Source organism: Plutella xylostella, chromosome 31 (genome assembly GCF_932276165.1).
Source record: "Plutella xylostella chromosome 31, ilPluXylo3.1, whole genome shotgun sequence".
NCBI lineage: Eukaryota > Metazoa > Arthropoda > Insecta > Lepidoptera > Plutellidae > Plutella > Plutella xylostella.
In genome coordinates, this window is record NC_064011.1 from 2,702,554 (window position 1) to 2,723,322 (window position 20,769).

The 20,769-nt window shown below is 41.1% G+C and overlaps 1 protein-coding gene across 1 annotated transcript in view; it reads right to left on the reverse strand.

The window, feature by feature from the left end:
- Positions 1–20,769, reverse strand: part of LOC105385572 (irregular chiasm C-roughest protein) — a 285,368-nt gene that overhangs the window by 247,055 nt on the left and 17,544 nt on the right. The window lies entirely within an intron of this gene.

A 20,769-nucleotide genomic window follows, 5' to 3' on the forward strand; every position in this document is an offset into this window, starting at 1 on the left:
TTGAAGTTCGGAACAATACTTAGGGCGACTTGCACAAACATATTAAGTGATTTAGTGTTAAATATCGATTTAAGCCGTAATTTTTTATGGATTGACGTTTCTTAGCACTAAATCTAGATTTAATATGTTTGTGCAAGTGGCCCTTATAATATGTTTCACATCTTTTTACGAGTATGTATGAAAATCATATAATATTTAAACTTATGACCCTTTTTGTGGCTTTTTTTTTTTTTTTTTTTTTTTTTTTTTTTTTTTTTTTTTTTTTAATAAATGATTATCACTCCACAGACTTTATGTCCGTGCCTTTTGAAGAGTGGTAATTTTTATGAGATAGTTTTTAATTCTTTTATCTACTTTCTACTCGGTAAGGAAGTTTAGTTTATATATATTATCTTTTATATATATTTATTTTGTCTTTAGTTTATATATTCTTTCTTTTATATATATATTGTTCTTTTTCTCTTTTTTTTTTTCCACTGCTGGGGGAAAATCCACATGGACACCTGGGAAGAGGACCCAGGTAGTGTCGGGCGTTAACCGACTAAAAACCCCCAGCCGTGTATCTCATTATACAAGAAATGTCTTTTTTTTTTTTTTTTTTCTTTTTTTTTTTTTTCCTTTTTTTTTTATTAATGGTTTTCAGAGTCACACTTACATTAGTAATGGCAACAAACTTAAGAAGGACAGGGCCAATGCCAGCTTTCTTCGGAGAACTTAGTAGACACCTGGCAATGGCTCGGCCCCTCAGTCGTTATAGGTCATGTTTTGCCTGATGTTAGTGTGTGACTCTGTTCTTAAAGATAACTTATTTTAATTGTTAGTTTTTATAATAATTATATAATAATCAATTTGGCCTATATTTTGCGCTCTTAACGAAAATTATATTTTATGTTTTATTCCGCCCCGTTATGCCTTCTTAACATTTCCCCAGAAAGTACAATGACCTCTTCGTCTCGATTCTTAACTGCCATTTTTAGATTGTACTCGAGGATGCGTTTCTTTGGCGCTGTTATTGCCGTTTTAGCGAGGTTGCCGATAGCGTCCTCGGTGTCATCCGCATAGTAGGTGCAGGTGGTGGTGTGCCTCGACAGCGCCACTACTGCGTGAGGTACGCTATCATGCAGCTTTATTTTATCTTTGGTTCTAATGATAATAACGGATTCGTACGTCAATCCCTGTGCTTCGTGTATGGTTAGGACGCGTGAGCCCATTCCTTCACCATACCCTTGGCTGGTCAAGGTCTCTTTTTCTTCCTGTGTATGCACCAGGAACAGAGTGTTGGTTTGGGATTTGGGAATTACTGCGTCTGTTAACCTTTTCAGCTGCAGGGATTGGATGCGCGCTGTGGCTGCGTATATGCCTGAGTATACTTCCTTTAGGGCGTATGCAACATCCATGGGGTTTCTGTATGAGCACAACAGCTCCTGGGTGATGTTTGCTACCAGTGTTGGGCGATTGTACCTAAGCTCGAATAGGTTCTCTCTGTCGATATATGGTAGCTGATTGATGTCTCCGATCAGAGCAATATCACAGGCACGAGACAGGTGGGCGGCCATTACGATTGCCCCGAAATGGTTCATCAGGGCTTCGTCAATTATCAGGCGTTGGCATCCGACATGTTCTCTAAAGCCGTTTACCAGGACTGATGCCATCGTACGCACCCTAGTTCTGACCATGTCACCAATACGATGCGCTAGCCTGTTTCTTATGTCGATGGCCGCCTCAGTTGTTGTTGTGATAATGGTGTCTTTGCTCACATCGAAGTTATTTATCACCCAGGTTGTCTTCCCACATCCAGGTACCCCGTTCACCCAAGTGATAGTGGGCATCGTCCAGTGATTCCAGTTGGCGTTGATGGTTTCCACTTTTGCTAGGATTTTATCCTCTAGCATAATCCTGGTGCACTGGGCGACGACCACTATTTGGTTGTTGTGTGGGACAGTAAATTTTGAGGAGTTGCATTCCCAGGGTACAAATCCGCTTTCCTCGCTGTAAGCCGCCATATACGCTCCAGTCATTTTGCCTCTGAGGACTTGGCAACTACTGTTATCGTATATGCAGGCTTCGGCCTCCTCGAGTAGAATTTTTAGCCGGCCTTCGTTTTCTTGCCTGTAGGTCTGCATGATGGTTTTGCATGACAAGAGGTTTACCTGCTTTGTGGCGGTTGTTATTGCCACAAATTCTATGACGGCATTCTCCAAATGCTCTTTAGGGGAGGTTGCTGTTTTTAGCTTCGGTGGGACCACCTGACCCATGTCGGCTCTTGTTATGGTTCTTTGGGCCGTTCTTTTTCGGATGGGGCCTTTGGGGATTTGGCGCCACTCAGGTGTCCTCTGTGGTTTCCCCATAAGGCTTTGGGCAGCTGATTTGAATGCCTGAAGGAACCCTTGTGCGCGCCCCTGCGAGATTCTGCTCTGCATCCTCATATTTATTTCCTGCTGTTCAGCAGCAGCGGCGGACTCGGAAGCCATCCTCTCCTGTAGGCGTTCTGATCCGGTGACCGCTTCAGTTTGTTGGTGGTTGTTGTTCCTCACGGGTATGTGTCCACTGAGAAAGCTTAGGTCTTCACCTCTGTCCTCATACACAACTATTTCGTGTTGTTTTGAGGCTTTTAGACAGCCCAGCTGGTCAACAATTTCACCTTTCTTGTGCTCGATCACCATTGCGTCTACGCTTATTATCTTGGGGACGTTACTATCTTGTGCTCTCTCTCCAAGCATAGTGAGCCATGAGCATGCCTGGACAAACGGGGTGTCATCGGCCCATTCTAATAGTGCGATGGTCTTGTTACGGCATCGTACTAGTCTGCAGGACTGATCTCCCACTAGTGTTACCGGCAGTGCGTCATAGGCTTTACGTTTCATGGTAGCTTTGGATGTGCTTCCATTTAGGAGAGAGGCTAGGCCGGGTGATATGGCTACACGCTTTCGCACCCCCGAGACGCAGAAGCTGATGCCGAGTCTTTCGCTGCTACTGTCCATGAACAGAGCCACACTTCGGCGTCTTAGTCCGGCTTCTCCTTTTTCGCCACAAGACAACAGCTGGTTTGTCGCTGTTGCTTTTGGAGTCACTTGTTGTGGTGCTGAGATGGTCGGGTTTGATGATTGGACTACTGATGTTGATATTGTTGATGTTGATTGGGCTTCAGGGCGAGAAATTGTGCTGTTTCTCCTTGCTGCTACTCGGAAGATTCGATCTGCGTATGATAGGAAATGAGGTCTGTGATTGGTGTCTGCCAGAATATCTTTTAATTCCGACTCCACCAAGTTCCTGTCTATCAGTGTCTCCAGATCATGTCTTGCAGCAAGAAAACGCGGGCAGTCCAGAATGATGTGCCATACCGATTCACTGATGTTGGGGTCGCAATCACATCCAGGGCTTCCTTTAAGTTTGAATCTGTACAAATATTCTCCTATCCCCCCGTGTCCGGTCAGCATTTGTACGTGAGCGGGGGTCAATTTAGAAGTTCGCGTAATTCGGTATGCTTGGTTGACATCCGGTAGAAATTTACGCGTGACTGCTCCTGTACTCGAGGTCGCGTATCGATCTTGCCATTTTCGGACCGATTCCTCTCTGATCTTTTTTCTGACATAGGACAGGGGGACTTTGTCATAGTCGTGGGAGGTGCTGTGTAGTGCTGCTGTTTTGGCGAGCTCATCAGCTCTTTCGTTCCCGGCAGTTCCTACGTGCGCCCTCAACCAGAACATTTGTATCTCTCCGCCATCGCTCACAGCCCTCGCAATGTTTTCCTTTATGCTTCTTGCCAGGGGGTGGCTGAGTTTCGGATTTTGGAGCAGATCGAGTGATGATCTCGAGTCGCTCAAGATGTTCACTTTTTTATCCGTGCTAGAGCTCACCAGTTTTGTTGCCCTGTGAAGTGCATAAAGTTCCGATTGGAAGACCGTGCACGATGGGTGGAGACCAAAAGTCTCGGACAGTTTTTCTTTGCCATCCTCCCACCAACTTAGGGCGGCGCCGACTTTTCCCTCTATCTTGCTTCCATCCGTGAAGATTTGGGAGCCGGTGTCCAGCAGGGTGGTGTTTTCAAGGATCTCGTACTTGGTAGAGGTAAGTGTGGACGGATGTGGTAAGTCCAAGTACCCTACATTCCGTTCGAGATCTTTGCCAGGTGGGAGGTAGTCAGCTGACAAGAGTTTTTTTGATTTGTACAGATTTGCTGCCTCCTGTATTCTGAGATCGAGAGGCAGCAAGCCCGACAGTGCCAGTGCAGATGTGAGCGACACTGTTCGGTAGGCTTTACATATTTTTTGTGCGAAACCTCTTTGTAGCGAGAAAAGTTGTTTTTTGTTACTTTCCAGTTCAACGGCTTGTGACCAGACGCTTGCGGCGTATGTCATGATGGGCTCCACTACTGCGATGTAGATTGTCCTCACAATTTCACCGTTTAGTCCCCAGGTTACCTTCGCTGCGCGCGCTAGCTGTTTGTGAATGTCTGCTGCCTTTTTACACTGAGCGGTTATGTGAGCTTTGAAAGTTAACCTGCGGTCTATGATGAGGCCCAACAGTTTTATTTCCTCCCTTTTTGTGGCTTATAATTCCCCTTGTAGCGCTGTGGCCTTACTATCCATAGCATATGCTGAGCTGGTGCCGTTTTGACACTCTGGACAGCAACCTTTATTTGTTTTGTTTGTTCTGTATTAAGTATTATCTTTATTTTGTTGTTGTTTCTTTTTCTTTTTTTTGTCTTATTATTCTGTCTCAGTGTGTCAAATAAATGTATCTTTCTTTCTTGTAACCTACTAGAATCCTACAACACTAACTTGACAACGGGTAAAAGATTACAGAGGGTTAACAGAGGCAGTTATTTTCTAACTACTGGCCCTAAATCAGTGTCAGAAATAACGTAGAACAATAATTATAGGGCAACCCTAATAAACTTTTTTTGTCGTTGGCACTTGTTTCGGTTGCAAAGTTGGCGCGGTCGGACCCTACCGGTTTGACCCGACCGTAACACACTTTTTTTTACTTTGACTTAAGGCTTTGTAATGCTGATTAATGAGCGGTTTCCTATCGAATTTGAAACAATGGGCGCCATTTTCCAATAACGAATTAATTTGTTTCCGGTTTTTTCTTGCTTCCGGTACTTTAACAAGGTATTATAATTATAAGTTACCGAAATAGCAACCACTAACTAAATAATTAGGTACATAGGGCAAATACTTATAATACTTAGGTAATATAAAATTTAATTAAGTTTTTTTCGATTTTAGTTGGTAATAGGTACATAATTATGATGTGCTGTTAAATGTACTTCAATATTGTAGACGGCGTAATATACAGAGTGTTGCAAAAAGGGTATACTAAGCCGAAATCTACATGTGCAGCATGGTATATCTAAGCCCGAAACTGAAATCAGAATTTCAAAATTGGCGAAAAAAATAAAACATTATCCATAGTAATTTTTCTGTTAATTTGTTCCTCCGTTTTTGTTTGTGTTCTATGTGTAAATTGTATTTTTAATGTGTAAATGTAATTTTGATGTTTTATATTATGAGTCCGTGGTTACTCGAAATAAATGAATTAATAAAAATAATAATAGTAAAAAGTCACGTAACCAACAAAGTTTCTATGGAAAATGAATTTTTTTTTCGCGAATTTTGAAATTCTGATTTCAGTTTCGGGCTTGGATACCTATGCCATGTTGCACATGTAGGTTTCGGATTAGTATGCCCTTTTTGCAACATCCTGTATACACTATGTGTTAGTGTTTATATTAATATAGACATTCTTTAGTAGTTATGTAGGAATTCATAGAAATTCAGTTGAATTCCGTATATATCAGGGAATAGAAGCCAACGGTATTACAAGCTTACAGTGAAACAGAGAGCGGCTGAGACACACAGCCACTTTACAGAAGTAAAGCTTCCAATATTTACTTATTTTATACTCCACAAATTGGACGTAGCCCTTAAAGCATTTTCTACCAGCCAACCTATAGAATGTACAGGATTTTAGGATTTAAGAAAGAACTAAAATTTAAACTATAATATTTTGACTTGATAATATTATAATCGTTGCTATACCTACGGCGAAGAGCAGTTACATTTTACAGAGATTTTTCAGATGAACAAGTTTCCGCTCTATAACTATTATAAAAGTATATTAATCTTATTAGAATAGAATTTGCAGTAGAGTGCCACAAACTTATCTGTACCGGTGAAAGCTCACATAAATGTCTAATATTTCTTAATTCTATACGATTTTATTTTATGTTTGCTCGTATTGTTAATTCGCTCTTGCGGTGTTAATAAACCCATCTAATCTTTTACAATATACAATACGGAACGGAACGTGCCGTGTTATTGAAAACATTACCTTGTTTGTTCGTCCGAGATTTATTACTGATATACAAGTAATTACCGCTGTGATGTTACGGGAAAGCAATTAAAAATACAGTGACATGTATATTTGTTGCCAATCAATTGGAAGATGGGAAGAAGCAGTACGTTTTAGTGAGTAAACAGCTCATTTATTGAACACTGTGAGAGTGAGCTAAGACAGTAACGGTCAAGAACCAGAAAGGGACAGCGATATTTGCATCTCACCGACGGCCTTGTTGAGTGACGCTGTCAAACCAAGCGGCCAATCAAATCTCTTCGCGCACTGTCAGTGTCACTTGTCACTTGTCAAAATTGACGTTTGTGACGGATGACGCTCCATTCCACGCAGTCAAATATACATTCTGTTGGTGCCTCGGTCCGTGTGATGTGATACCCAGAGATGTCTCGCGGCGAATTCACCCAGTGCCGGTGGGTTACCAGTGCTTTCCGTTGCTATGCATAGACAATGCTTTCTTATGCGGTCAATGCTTGTTTGCTTCATGGACAATGCTTTGATCTTAGTTAGACTCTGATTTTTGGTTTTATTTATTAATCTATATTGTACCGCCTCTTGCTTAAATGGCTATGCTTTTGTTTTCCATTGTGAATTGACATTTAAATATTATTTTAGAATTTTATTGTTTAATTTAATGAATTTTTATGTATTTACTTAAAGACTTTAATATGCCTTAAGTTCTAAATAGTATATTTTGACTTTTTATAATGATGAATGAATAATAATTATATTAGTAATCTGTATTCAGACTTTTTTGGTTTGAGCAAAAGGTACTGAAATTCATATAAGTATATATTATTATTATTATTTTTATTTATTTTTTTATTTATTTTTTTTATGTTTGTGTTCGGTCAAGTTTGACAATTAATTAATGTGACATTTTTGTTAAAAACAAATAGTACAAATATACTTTTTTGTTATTTATCGAATATTATGAATGTTTCTAGGGCGGTTTGTCCCCACTGCCCCGGCTCCTCAAGACAGTTTGTGATTCCCAGAGGGTTGAATGTTCATATAAGCCGAGTGCATAGGGATGTTGCTTCCCAGCCTTCAGTGGATGTTCAGGGTGATGATGCCAGTAATTCGCGTTCCTTGTTTGAGGATTTGCCTATGTGGAAAAAAGTTTCCGTATCCTTAAACATATCCCGAAAGGCGCGAGATGTTTGGCTGCAGAAAAGTTGTCTCAGGCTATTGAGAAGTGTATTCAGTCAAACACCACCCAGGATTGGTTTGAATTGCAGTCATTTGCTTACACATGCCTGAGAGTCCCCTCTTCCGCAGACAGGGGCAGGTCTCTGACGTCCAAGGTAAAAGAAAACCTCACGGCTGGTGGCTTGGGTGTGCCTTTGCCCACTGACGTCACATCGCGGTGTGTATCGGCGAGCGGAAGGGCTCTGTATAAGCTAGTTGAGACCAAAGTTTTCGATGGTGATGTTAGTGGTGCGGTACGTATTTTACTGTCTGACTCTTCTTTGGCGGATGATAGCGATGCTACGGTAGAGGCACTTCGGCTTAAGCACCCGATACCGAGTAGGGACTTACAGTTTCCACCTGAACCGAACCTTTCTAGTGTATTTCTGACTGTGGAGGTGAAGGACGTTGCGCAGGCGATTGAATCGTTCAATAGTGGTTCGGCAGGCGGCTTGGACGGTATTCGCCCCGGTCATCCCAAGGAATTGACTTCATCTGCGGCTGGTGATGCTGGTGCGACTCTTTTACGCTCGTTATGCTCATTGGCGAATTTTATGCTGAAGGGAATGGTCAATAGAGAGGTATGCCCTTTTTTATATGGAGCCTCGCTATGCGCCTTAAATAAAAAGGATGGTGGTATCCGACCCATCGCCGTAGGTAGTGTGTTTCGCCGTCTCGTGGCCAAGCTCGGCTGCAGCGCTGTCAGAGAAGAAATGTCTGAATACCTGCAGCCTTTGCAGTTGGGGTTTGGTGTGCCTTTAGGGTGCGAGGCGGCCATTCACGCCGCTCGGTCTTTTGCCTATTTAAGGGATGGATCGGATAGCATCATTTTCAAGGTTGATTTAGAAAATGCGTTTAACATGGTGGAGCGGGACGTATTTTTAAAAAGGGTTTTAGAGCGCGTTCCGTCTCTCTTCCCGTTTCTCCACCAATGTTACGCAAGGCCCTCAAACTTATTCTTTGGAACTATCCCTGTCGAGTCTCAAGTAGGGGCGCAGCAGGGTGACCCTTTAGGCCCCCTAATTTTTAGCCTGGCCATACATGACGTGGTGTCTTCCCTCCGGTCGCCGTTGAACCTATGGTACTTAGACGATGGCACCGTGGGGGGTGACGCAGATGAGGTTTTGAGCGACATTGAATCTCTGGTTCAGGGCTTGGCTGCATTGGGCTTGCGAATTAATCCACGGAAGTCAGAGGTGTTTGCGTGTGCTGGTCAGTTGTCGCCAGCTACCCATCAGGAACGGCTGGACGTGTTGGTGCCAGGTGCTAAGTTTTTGGACAGGACAACATTCATGCTTTTGGGTGCGCCAATTTTTCCCGAAGGAGTGCCAGCTCTGGTTCTGTCCAAGATGCGTACGTTGTTTGAAACCAAGTCGCACCTCTGCCAGCTTTCAGCACACGTGGCGCTTTCCATCTTGCGGGGCTGTTTGTCCATACCGAGGCTGACATATTCGCTGCGTACAGCCCCAGTTTGGCTGCATAGAGAGGAGTCCAAGCAGTACGATGCGGTGTTGAAGGACCTCCTGGAGGCTATTGTCAACATCAGCATGTCCAATGAGCAGTGGTCTCAAGCGGCGCTTCCTGTGAGGTATGGTGGGCTGGGTTTAAGGCGCTTGGAGGACACTCAACTGCCGGCTTTTCTGGCGTCGTCGTGTGGGGTGCTGCGGCTTGTCACTCGCATTTTACATGTTTATTTATTTATTTTTATTTATTTATTTATTTATATAAGGCACATCAACAGTACATGTTAATGGTGATGAGTTCAGTATTCCCCACGCGGCAGAGGCCCTGGAGTTATGGCAGTCTGTGTGTCCTGAGAGTGCTGTGCCGGTGCAGCCTGAGCGTCAGCGTGTTTGGGACGAGGAGCAGTGTCGCTTGCAGTTGAACATGCTGATGCTGCGCAATGCCGGGCCTGAGTTGGCGCGTTTGCGGGCGGTCTCTCAGCCATAGTCAGGGTTGTGGCTGCATGCTTTGCCATCGCCGCAGTTGGGAACGTTGTTAGACAACGATTCCTTGCGGGTGGCGGTGGCTCTGCGTCTCGGCTGCACTGTGGTGGAACCCCATGTTTGTGTCTGCGGCGCGCGGGTGGATCAATCGGGACGTCACGGGTTACACTGTGTGCGTAGTGCGGGTAGGTTCTCACGGCACCATGCTATCAATGACATCGTCCGGAGAGCTCTGGTTTCTGCGGATGTCCCGGCGGTCCTGGAGCCACCAGGGTTGTCCCGGGCTGATGGCAAGCGTCCGGATGGACTCACCATGGTGCCGTGGGAGAAGGGCCGCAGTTTACTCTGGGACGCGACGTGCGTCTGCACCCTCGCGCCGTCTCACGTGCAGTCTACAGCGGCCAATGCGGGTGCCGCTGCTGAAGCCGCGGCTCGGCTTAAAAAACTTAAATATAGCCAGCTAATGCAGCGGTATCTGTTTGTGCCCTTGGCTGTGGAGACGATGGGGGTGTGGGGAGATGAGGGCAGGGCCTTCTTAAGGGAAATCAGCAGACGCTTGAGGAGTCGTGGTCTGGGATCTTCTTCCGGGGCACACCTGATGCAGAGGCTATCCCTGGCTGTGCAGCGTGGTAACGCTGCCAGTGTCATGGGTACCTTTGGGTCGGGTGTGGCTCGGAGGGGTATTTTTGATTAGTTAGTTATAAGTAAGTAGTAAGTATATTTGTAGGTATATTATAATTATTATTAATTTTTTGACGAAACTTCTAGTGGATATAATGCATGTTTGTGACTTATATGTTTTTATGAATTATGTTCTTATTTTCAATAAGATCTGCCGAAGACATAAAAAAACTACAAACATAACTTCCTATAAAACCTAACCTTCAAAGTCAAGATATACCTACCTATAATTTATTTTTTATTTAGTTAACTAACAATGGCTAACTTTAATAATATTAAAATAGATATAAGTGAATTATTTGATTGCTTAAACCTGAACAACTATTTAAAATGTATCCCCATAAGTAATAACCAATTTACCTGTATTCATATTAACATTAGGTCCACCATAAAAAACTTCCATAAACTTGAAGAGTCTATACATAATTGTACAAAATACCTAGACGCAATAATACTAACTGAAGCTAATATACCTGAAAGCCTATGCTCCCTGTACCATCTGGAGGGGTATACAATGCACACAAGCCTAAGGAAGAACCGTAAGGGTGGCGGTATTATAGTATACATTAAAAACATACACACGTCAGACATTATTCTAAATACTAAATACCACTGTGAATGCCTTTTACTTAACATAACAACAAAAACCAAACACCACTATAACTTGTGTGCACTGTATCGACCTCCAAAGAATAGCCCACACTTGTTTATTTCCGAATTAAAGACTATAATACAAAGTACTAGATATAACACTGACTTCTTGATGCTGGGAGATATAAACATCGATCTAAAATCCGATTGTGAGCTAAAAAACAAATATTTAAACATGTTATCCGAGTGCGGTCTTGAGTGCGGTATTTCTGATTATACTAGGATTGAAAAACGAGAGAATATTATCACTCGAAGCTGTATAGATCACATATTTATAAGAACCCGCAGTCATGATCCGTACTCGGCTGTGCTTGGGACTGTACTGGCCGACCACCGCATGGTAGTGTGCTCCATGATCGGCCCGTCTCAGATACAGGATGCTCCGCCGCCAGCGGTCACTAGAACAGTTTTGGATAATAAGCAAGTTTATAATTTTCTACAGTCAATAAAATGGGAAGAAGCAAAAACTTTAACATGCCCTAGTAAAATATTAAATTTCATAGATAGTAATTTTAAAAAATGCTACGAAAAGTGCACAAAAACAATTAAATTATTAAAACGAGATAGAAAACAGGAAGGCTGGATAAATAATTACATAATTAATGCATGCTTAAAACGGGACAAATTATTTACAGATTGGAAAAACGATTTTACAAATAAAACATTGAGACAAGAATACAATAAAGTTAGAAACTATACAAATAAACTAATACAAAGGGCCAAAAACTTATACTACATGAAAGAAATTGATAAATCACGCAATAATCCCAGAAAAATGTGGCAGGTGCTGAACAATATCTCCGGAAAAATAAAAACGTCATTAGATAACGTCGTAATTAAAGCGTTTAATAATGACACCAGCCTGGATATAGCTAATAATTTTGCAAAAAACTTTGAGAAAAATATCGAGAATGTGCTACCAAATTGTGACAACCGACTACTTGATTCTAGGGACTATGAAACTCTTGTAAACCTATCAATGCGCCTGAAAAAAGTCACTCCTAAGGACGTAAAGAAGGTCATTCTAAAACTTAAAAATAATAAAGCCCCCGGTATTGACAACATTCGAACTATAGATATAAAACTGGTATGTGATAAAGTTTCGGAGGTGATAGCCAACCTAATAAACAAATGTATTGAGAAATCTGTATATCCACCCCAACTAAAAACCGGTGTAGTAAGACCTGTACATAAAAAAGGAAAGATGAATGATTATGACAAATATAGACCCATAACACTATTACCTACAGTTGACAAAATAGTAGAAAGAATTATCAGCGACGAAATGCATGTCTTTTTCAGCTGTAACAATATAATCACACAATCACAGTTTGGGTTCCTAGCCAATAAAAGCACGTCGAGCTTACTCTCCCAATTCACTGACCTTGTAAATTCACATCTGGATAACAAACGTCACGTACTGGTTGTGTTCATAGACTACAGCAAGGCCTTCGACACCCTTAAGCACGAAACCTTACTAAAGAAGCTGGACAACTGTGGTATTCGCGGTCCTGTACTGAATTGGTGTAAGGAATACCTGCACGACAGAGCGTACTATGTCAAGATAGCTGATACTTACAGTAGCAAACATAAAGTAACTGTAGGCACCGCCCAAGGATCAGTACTTGGACCTCTTCATTACCTGACGTACGTAAATGATGCTCCTAATGTAGTAAAGAAGTGCACCATATTTCAATTTGCCGACGATACCTGCCTTATATCCGCTCATAACGACATTAATACCGCAGAACAAAATCTCCAGGCTGACTTCACCAACATAGGGTAAACTACCCAATTATTGACACTTTAAGACGAGTCGTCTGCAAAACTGGCCATAAATACGCATAAAATATTAGTATTGTGGTATTTTTTCCGTAGCGGTCTCAGGTGTATATTCATTTATAATATTTTTGACAAAACAAAGACCCTATAGTCTTAGTTTTTTATTATCAGCTATAAATTTGAAAGAACCCCTATTTCCCAATTATTGACACGGGTTTTCCAATTTATGACACCTCCTGTACCAATTATTGACATGCTTGATATTAGGTAATAAAAACCGTTTTAAACAGGAATTAAACCTTTGGGAGGGTACCATGGGTCCGGTTCTCTATTTGGTATATCACGGTGATATATTGAAACACCATAAGTGTCACATACCATAAGTCATCAGCTAGTTATCTGACATACCATATATACTGCATCTAATGCTTATGCTAGCAGACTAGTCCCACTGAGTTAGGCTGCTTCGCCTCATGATCTCCTGGGCATTTCTCAAAGGTTCCAGCTAGTGCGTCCTGCTGCTGGTGCCATATGGTTCAGAAACGTGGTCACAGCTGGGCTAACAGGTCCACCGATATAAAGTCATAATGCGGACTGAACTGGTGTAATCAATCCATCAGAGATCCAATGTGAGATGCCAATAGGCCTGCCACCCAAGAAGAAAGACAGTTGGAGTAATCGAGTTCTCGAGTGGAGGTAACGAACAGGCAAGCGTGACATAGCATGCTTTTTGGCCGTCAGGACCGAGGCTGATCTTAGACCTGGTAAGTACTTGCTGAAAGAGAAAGGCCAAAGAAAAAGTGTGGTGTAGCTGTGTCGCATCTTTATTTTGATGAAGAATCATGAATATGCCTCTGATATCTCCAGTTTATGCTCGCAGAACTACACGTAGCATCCTTGAGGGTTGGCCTGTAGATAAACATGTTCAAAACTAAGGTAATGTCCAGTGTCCCAATCGAAACGAACGATACAGCTGGATATCATTAAATTTTGTGAATCTTAACACCTATCTTGATAATTGTTTACCCGCCGGGTCAGAATCCCAGTTTAAACAGATTACGAGGTGGATTCAGCTGGGTGGGAAGTGTGCAGGACACTTTTGGCCAGGCAAAATGATGACAGGTGGACGTAGAGCAGTTGGCAGGCCACCTGATAGTCAGACGACTTCATATAGGTTGCAGAAAGGCAATGAGAAGTGAAGCAGAAAAAATTTTTTCACCATAAAAATGGTAAGCTCCTTGTGCAATGAAGAATAAATAAATAAATAAAATAAATAAGCTCCCATAAAAATATTTATCGTTTATGAGCGTAATTATTGACACTTTGCCTATATATAGACATGTCAATAATAGGGAAATAGATTACTGACACTATGTCGATAATTGGATTTCACTGTATTGACACTGTGTCATGAATTGGAAATTCGTGTGGGATAAATGATTAAATAGTGTCAACGTGATCATTATAGGATATACTACCGGAAAAAGCTAAAATATTAGCATGAAATCAAAAAACATTCCTTCCAATTATTGACCCAATATGTCAATATTAGGAAAATATACCAAAAGTGCTACCTATAATTGACACCACCTAAATTCGAAGTTAAAACCGAAAATAAGTGGTTTTTGAGGTAAGAAATGGAAAAGGAATTTTGTTCCCTTTTCAGTCCAAATAACAAATTTAACAATTTTTTTTAAGAAATACTAGCAAATTTATTCCTAAAGTAGCCACTGTCCTTTGCAAAAAGCGATCCAAGATGGCGGAATTTAAAGAAGCAACGGAGAGGCACGAATTGTCTATGTTTTATTGGTCAGCCATTGCTGTAAAAATGACTGCCGAGTGTTACCATTACAGAATAACTATTACTGCTGCATTCAAAGATAAATATAACTAAATAGAACGAAGCGTTGTCTTGTTTTCTTTAATTATTCCGCGCTGTGTCAATAAATGGAGGGGTGTCAACAATAGGGTAGTTTACCCTATGTGAATGGTCTCATGATGCAGGGCTTGTGCTTAATGCTGAAAAAACTGTTTTGCTTCATATACGCTCTAGTCACAACGTCCCGGATCCAGCAGTTGAAGTTAAACTTATAGCCCATAGCCACGACTGCCTACATAAAAAACCCAATTACTGCACATGTCCACAGATAGGTAAAAAGGATAGGCAAACTTACCTTGGTGTAGTCATTGATGACCGACTAACCTGGCGTTACCACATAGATTCAGTCTGCGATAAACTACGATGTGTGATGGGTAAGCTGGGAGTGATAAGGCATAGGATCCCGTTCACAATAAGGATTAACCTGTATAAGTCACTTGTAGAATCTATTATATCGTACGGTCTATCTAGCTACGGCCGAACTTTTAATACCTATCTTGATAGAATATATTCGTTACAGCTACGTATTTTAAAAATGCTTATTCCACAAAAAATTTTAGAGACCTACAAAAATGACCAGTATGGAATTTTCAAATACTGTGGTGTTTTACCAGTCCATCTCAATGTAAAATACACACTACTTAAAGATAACTTCTTTAACGAAGAATTACAACACATTGTATCACATCCTGTCAAAACAAGAAAACAAACAAGAGGTATGCTGAAAATACCTAAAATATCAACCTTCTATGGGAAACAAACTACACAATATATCATTCCTAAACTTATAAATAACCTTGTCAAACTCACTAACTGCCTATTCATTCATTCAAACATTTACGTTTTGTTTAGTAGGTGTTTTTACAGGGTGCAGAAGTGTATGGCTGCTGAATCAGCTGACTGTACCTTATGTCGTTATGAATTGATTTGTATACCTATACCTACCTAATAATCAGGGGCGTATTTAAAGATTGTGCGCCCTGGGCTCCTGTAGTTTTCCGCCCCATCAAGGAATGAAAGAGAACAAAAAGAGCAGTCAGCCTATCGACCTACATATGTATGTATAAGAACATTGTGGTGATAGATTTGCATAGATAATGATATCTTCCGACCTAAATCTGGATAGACGAGTACATTTTAGAACTTTTAGAAATAAACTTGGCGACTGAGTGAGGCAATTTTTAGGGTTCCGTAGCCAAAATGGCAAAAACGGAACCCTTATAGTTTCGTCATGTCCGTCTGTCCGTCTGTCCGTCTGTCCGTCTGTCACAGCCGATTTACTCGGAAACTATAAGTACTACAGTGATGAAATTTGATGGGAATATGTGTTGTATGAACCGCTACAAAAATATGACACTAAATAGTAAAAAAAAGAATTGGGGGTGGGGCCCCCCATACATGTAACTGAGGGATGAAATTTTTTTTTCGATGTACATACCCGTGTGGGGTATCAATGGAAAGGTCTTTTAAAATGATATAAAGTTTTCTAAAAAACATTTTTCTTAAAGTGAACGGTTTTTGAGATATCAGCTCTCAAAGTCGTAAAAAGTATGTCCCCCCCCCTCTATTTTTATAACTACGGGGTATAAAATTCTAAAAAAAATAGAGGTGATGCATGCTAATTAACTCTTTCAACGATTTTTGGTTTGATCAAAGTATCTCTTATAGTTTTTGAGATAGGTTGATTTAACTGTAATTTTGATTTGCTGCTACGGAACCCTTTGTGCGCGAGCCCGACTCGCACTTGGCCGGTTTTTTTTTTTTTAGATTTCTTTAAAAAAATTCAGGGGCGGAAAAAAATAGACTACTCCACCGGTTCAAAAAAGAACATAGGCCGGCTTTCATCATTAAAAAATCCAGCACTGCTCGTCACCGAAATACCTCGGAGTGACCCTGGATAGATCCCTCACGTACAAAACCCACTGCCAAAACACTAAGAAGAAAGTCAGGTCCCGAAACAAACTTCTGCGACGGTTTTCTTCTACCAGCTTAATTAGCACTCTGCTTCTCAGCCGAAATTGCCTGCCCCATATGGGAAAGATTCCCATTCCTCAGAGCCAGAAGACAAAAGTCTTCAACCAGTGTATCCTGCCAGTGATGACGTATGGTGCAGAGACGTCGACAATGACGGTAGGACTGGTCCACCGATTTAAAGTCGCTCAGCGTGCTATGGAGAGAGCTATGCTTGGGGTTTCTCTGATGGATCATATCAGAAATGAGGTTATCTGTCAGAAGACTAAGGTTACCGACATAGCTGTCAAAATATGCAAGCTGAAGTGGTAGTGGGCTGGTCATATCTGCCGATGACCGTTGGGGTAGACGAGTTCTCGAGTGGAGACCACGAACAGGCAAACGCAGCGTGGGACGCCCTCCTGCCCGCTGGACTGACGACCTTAGGCGGGTAGAGCCGGTAGTGGTTGGATGAGGAAGGCCGAGGACCGAGTGTTGTGGCGCTCCTTGCTTTGAGGCCTATGTCCAGCAGTGGATGATTATTGGCTGATGATGATATGGGCAAGGTCCACGCATGCTAGAGAAGTAGATTTTGCTCTTAACGACACAGTTCGTATAGTAACGGGATGCCTCAAACCGACACCGCTCTACAAGGTCTACTCTCTGGCTGGGATAGCACCCCTTAGCATACGGCGAAAAGTGGCATGTTCTGTTGAGAAAGGCAAACAAGAATGCGACTCCAGACATACACTTTACTCACATACTGCCGCACTTTCCCGCCTTAAGAGCAGGAAAGCGTTTCTAAATAGTGAGGTGTCCTTAACGGATGAAAACCCACAAAACGCAAGGCTAAGGCTCTGGTAGGAAAAGCAGCCCCATGATCCTTTCCTACCTCTTGAGGAAAAACTTGCTCCCGGTATCAGTCTCCCCTGGCACATTTGGAAGACTCTAAATCGGTTGCGAGCAGAGGTAGGCTGCTGCAAGGATAATCTTTGCAAGTGGGTTGGTACCAACCTACCCATGCGACTGTGGTACCGCCCCCCTGACCATGGAGCATGTACTCTCCTGCCCCCTGTGCCCTTCCACCTGCACTCGAGAAGACTTACTCCAGGCCAACCAGAATGCTATCCAAGTTGCTTCGTTTTGGTCTGGACAAATTTAAAAATTCGCATGTTCACTGACACGAAGTCGAAAGAAGAAGAAGTGTAGAGTACCTACCGACCTACATATGTATAGGAACATTGTGGTTATAGATTTGCATACATAATGATATCTTCCGAAGAAAAAAAATATTTTTCTGTGTGAGACGAGTACATTTTAGAACGTTTAGTAATAAACTTGTGCAGGGCGGGCGACTGAGTTAGGAAAAAAAAAACTTTAGATTTCCTTAAAAAAAATACCTATTAAGGCGGAAAAAAATTAGACTATTCCACCGGTTCAGAAAAGAACGAAGGCGGCTATCATACTTTAAATCATATTTCTTAAGACATGAAATCAACATTTGGAAAGATGGCTCAGGGCTGTTCTAGGCTTACGTCCTAAAATATTGTTCTGTACATTTTTAATCCTCCAACCTAAAGTCCAAGGGCGGCCTACCGGCCGCCCCTGGGCCGCCCTTCGCCGCCTGCCGCCCCGGGCTGTAGCCCTTTTAGCCCTAGGGTAAATACGCCCCTGCTAATAATAAGTTATTTTTTCTATTAATTGTAATCTAGAGGAATGACTAGTGGTCGTACAAACTGTAACAAGTTTCAGAATCACTAGGTAAAGCGTAAAATATATTGTTAACTTTTGTAATTAAATAAATAAAATAAATAATAAATAATGAATAAATGATTTGTATTGTATATTAAATTCATTAGTGAGTAATGGGATATGGATCAATTTAGTTCGCTCTCACCGGAACAGATAAGTTTGTCGCACTGTAGATTGCTTTGTCCAGCAGAGCCTTACTTCTGTACCCTCGATGTAACGTTAGTCCCTATATCAGCTTAGAGTGAACCGATAAATTGTTACGGATTAAATACAAAGTTGTTGTTTTTGCACAGGATTTCAAAACTATACCTGAATTTGTTCTAATAGGCCGTACACTGGAAACGTAGTGTGGGACGTCCTGGTGTATCAAAATAATATATTATTAAGTAAACTACCTATCTTAACCATTTTTGCTAGTAAGTATTTAATTGGTTCTTATGTTTTATTTTTAAAACTTTAAACAGGCCGATTGTATGACAGCTCCCAATATTATTTTTTTTTCAAGCTAAAGTAACCTGTATCGATTTGGTTCATATACGATTAGCCGAAGCTTCCTCGTATGGCCTCCTATTTGTAAAAGCGCTTTGAATGTATGATTCTAGAGATCTCAGTCGACTACTGTATTTACTTAGAACGAGCTTAGATTCTCATGTCACCAACATAGTTGTGCAACCATTATGCAACCGTCGACACATACACACACACACATACCTTCTATTCTATTCTCTGTCAGGGTTTCAGTACCTGCACCTGGCTCTTTCGAGTGGAACCTTTGTGCACATCCCCAAGGTCTAAACTGCCTTCCTAAGCTTGGACCATTACCCACCACGATGATCCACTGCGGGTTGGTGGGTTCACATATCTAGATGTGCTAAATCTAGATATGCAGGTCACGATGTTTTCCTTCACCGTAAGAGCGATGGTATAGCTTGTACTTAAATTCAAAGAACTCATTGGTACGGTGGCCTGCGCCTAAAAGTATACAGGCGGGGTTTTTAAAATCGATCCCTGATGATGAAGGGAACAGCTACATCTGTTATAAATTCGGGGACGTGTTGTGTGTGATGTGTGTAGCGGTGGTGTTTATGTGGATGTGCTTGAACACCATGTGAGCTTAAGATCGCTATTTTAAAAACTCCGCCTGTATACTTTTAGGCGCAGGCCACCGTACATGTCGGGATGTGGTCAGCGCCGGGATTCGAACCCGCATCTTGCGTGAGAAGCGGGCGCTTACACGACTGAGCTACCACCGCTCCCTTGCATATACACAAAATATACACTTTGTAGTGATGTGATTTTCGATGATTCGACTGGAATACCATGCACCAGTATTTTACAATGCGCAACGGTTTCCAATCAGTGAACCACGGTGATAGAGTGCTAGTTCCGTAACGTAACGTAAATTTAATTCAATATTCAAAAAATATGTATTTACATAGTTTTAGTGTTTAGGTATTATTATTACAATCATAATTATGTTTTGATTAAAAATATTTTTTTTTATTTGCACACCCATACTTTTTACTCATTGTACATCCTGCAGGTTGACAGGCATATAATGCTTTTACCATGAAGTCCACCTGATTGTACATTATTACTGTAGTAAATTGTGCAATAAAGTATAAATAAATAAAAGATTAAACATGAAAATCGTAAAAAATTGCATCCAAGCTAACTCTACTCACAAAAAAGTTATCCGAAACTATAAAAAAAACACACCAAGTTTTTTATTCAAACATCAACGTTAAATAAATGTCTTATTGGTTATTAAATTGTTTGCGTTAAATACATATTTCTTTTTTTTTTCATAATAAAATCAATTTACTTTTATTTAATAGCTGCCCACACTGCAAACGTAAGGTTTATGCTTTATACACGTTTTTAATAAGTTGGTTCGTTGGCATTTTATTGTTAGCACTTAACCAAGCAATACCTAGAAGTGGACAATCGTTGCATTTATACAGCTCTTTTATCGCCCGGCAATATAAACATTTCACCATGGAAATCAAATATTTTATGACATACGAGTAGACGATATAAAGTTTTTTTTTGCAGGTGAGTGTTGAATGAAAAAAGTTTTAGTAAATTATATTAAAATTAACTTTATAAATTTCATAGTAAGTAGGTACTAATAATATTTTACAATTAGGATAATAAATTAACAAATAACAATTCATCCGAATTTATTTGTAAGTTAACCAGTTTTTCATATGCAATCAAAAACTTATAACAGCCCTTTCTTTCATAAATGAGAGATTTCAAAGCTCAAGAAACAAACAAGACTAGCAAAATACCTAACTACCTAATGTAAACGCATGGCCTCTACAAAGCCAACACGTAGAAAGCAATACAGCAATATAACATTGTAACTTTAATTTTGTCTGCAACTGCCACTGTCCAAACAAAGGGCATCCGGACTGTAGTCTTAATTCCACCCTGTATAACGGTCGCGTATCCGTTTTAGACGTCATTAGGACACGGAAAACTGCGCACTAGTGGTAGAGTTTTGTGCGGTGGTTTTGTGCCGTTGTTGCTAAAAAATACTATGTCTTAGAAAGAAAGAAAGAAAGAAAGAAAGAA